This window comes from Heptranchias perlo, chromosome 12 (assembly GCF_035084215.1).
Source record: "Heptranchias perlo isolate sHepPer1 chromosome 12, sHepPer1.hap1, whole genome shotgun sequence".
NCBI classification, from domain to species: Eukaryota; Metazoa; Chordata; class Chondrichthyes; order Hexanchiformes; family Hexanchidae; genus Heptranchias; species Heptranchias perlo.
The window spans coordinates 67,379,426-67,381,925 of NC_090336.1; the positions used below are offsets into that span (position 1 = coordinate 67,379,426).

Sequence of the window (2,500 nt, forward strand, 5' to 3'; positions counted from 1 at the left end):
GCCCTGTCCATTCTCCTGTCAATGGCAGGACTGCTTTCACCAGGAACCCGGTTTTCTGGGTCAGAGGTTCCAGGGGACCTGTTTTGTGCGGACTTCCCTGTGTCCGTCCCTCCCTGCCTGCCTTCCCCCCAGGACTTCCTTCTGAACACCTTTGTCGTTTGAGCGAGGGCCAAAAGCCTGCCTGTGAAAGGGAAGGATCAGCCGGTCAGCCCCCTGCTGGTCGCTGCTGCCAGTGCAGCAGGCGTGCGTGTGTATTCGGCCTCGTGTCCAGGTCCCTCAGGGACTTGAGGCAGCTCTCCCCGGTGGTCTCGTGGTCAGGACCGGGCTTCGAATCCCGGTCGGGGGGGATGACTTTCTGCTGCAGATTAATTGGCACCTCTGAAAGAAAGTCTCCCCTCCTGTGCGTAATGCTCCACCCTCACCACCACCGCCGCCTTTTCCACCCCTTGACAAACAGACAGACAGACAGACAGACAGTCAGTCCAGTTCGGGAGCGCAGCTTTCATTTGGAAGCAGACCCTGCTTGTTTCAAGTCAACGACGCCAAGTTATTTTGCACTTTGAATTATATCGCTACGTGCGAGCGGCACTCAGCCTTGGAGAAGAAAAAAATACCACTGAGCTGAGAAAGTTCTTTTTAAAAAGGTTTCCTTCCACAGCAGCTCTGAGTGAGAGAGAGAGAGAGAGAGAGAGATATCAGCTTTATTCTCAGTAATAATACACACACACACACACACACACACACAGAGACACTGGGAAAGAGCTGTTTTTCCTTTTGAATATCTCCCCACGGGGAGCTGCACCGTTCCCAGAAACACTGCAATACTGGGTCGATGCGTGGAGTGGACGGAGCAAGCCCCTATTCCATCTCCCTGTTCTAAAAATCAATTAAAAATATTAATAAATAATATGTGTGTGTGTGTGTGTGTGTGTCGGTGTCAGTATCAGTCAGTCAGTCAGTGTCTCTCTCTCTCTCTCTCTCTCACTCAGAGCTGCTGTGGAAGGAAACTTTTTAAAAAAGAACTTGCTTATTGAAAGAAAGATGTGTCTCAAGCTGCCGGGCCCTGTCCATTGTCATGTTAATGGCAGGACTGCTTTCACCAGGAACCCGTTTTTCTGGGTCAGAGGTTCCAGGGGACCTGTTTTGTGCGGACTTCCCTGTGTCCGTCCCTCCCTGCCTGCCTTCCCCCCAGGACTTCCTTCTGAACACCTTTGTCGTTTAAAATAATAATAAATAATATGTGTGTGTGTGTGTCGGTGTCAGTATCAGTATCAGTCAGTCAGTGTCTCTCTCTCTCTCTCTCTCTCACACTCAGAGCTGCTGTGGAAGGAAACTTTTTTAAAAAGAACTTGCTTATTGAAAGAAAGATGTGTCTCAAGCTGCCGGGCCCTGTCCATTGTCATGTCAGTGGCAGGACTGCTTTCACCAGGAACCCTTCCCTGCCATTGCAGTGTTGATTTGGTCCTTATGCAAATTTAGGGGCGGAGCCAGCACACAAACGACCAATCACAGCAAAGTCCGCACTTTGCGAGCGCACGAGGTCGCGGCCAGCGTTCCAGTCCGCTCAGATCCAAATAAGCCCGAAAAGGAACACGCTCGATCTTAGCCAAAAGGCCGAGAAGCGATACCGCGCTCGATGCGAATTGATCTCGGGTCCTGTTTGCCCTCCCTCTTTGTTCTCTGGCTGCCGGTGTTGAAAGCAGTCTCGAAGCACTGCCGTTCTCTCCCACTCTGGCCACATTTTTTGCCACCGTTTCTAATTGCAACAGTGGATGAGTTTAAAGAAGTTGCCGTTTTTTCCTTTCTTGCCAGGATTGCTTGACAGATTGGTAAATTTGCCAGTAGGCCACCAATCAGATGGGGGAGGGTTGTGTCTCAACGGACCTCCGTCAGTCAGTCTCAGTCACTAACGAACTGCCGTGGAAGGAAACCTCTTTGAGTAAAACTAGTGACGTGGCGTGTCTCACAGCGAGTGAGTGAGATTGCAACGGCCAATTGAGAAAGAGGTGAGGTGCTGACAATCAGCAGCTCGTGTTGAAACATTCATTCCACGGCAGGCAAGACCAATCAAAAAAAATACTGCAGATGCTGGCTCGGCTCGGCTGGCTGGCTGGCTGGCTGGAAATGGGAAATAAAAACACAAGGCGTGTTAAAGGCTGGTTAAACTGTCGAAAGAAACAAGGCGTTAATGTTTCAGAAGCGCCTATTGAAAGACGTCTCTCAAGCTGCTCCCTGACTGGGCCCTGTCCGTTGTCATGTTAATCGCTGGTTAAACTGTCGGAAGAAACAAGGCGTTAATGTTTCAGAAGTGCCTATTGAAAGGTGTCTCTCAAGCTGCTCCCTGACTGGGCCCTGTCCGTTGTCATGTTAATCCCAGGGCGGGGGCGGGACTGCTTTGACCGGGAGACCTGTTTTCTGGGACGCAGGTGTGACATTCCAGGGAGGCACCTACTTTGTGCTGATTCGAAACGACCACGACAACGGCAACTTGCAGTTCTAT

General features: G+C 50.8%; 1 pseudogene; it reads right to left on the bottom strand.

The window, feature by feature from the left end:
* Window positions 1-791: 791 nt before the first annotated feature.
* On the bottom strand, window positions 792-908 carry LOC137329750 (U2 spliceosomal RNA; annotated as a pseudogene).
* Window positions 909-2,500: the final 1,592 nt, after the last annotated feature.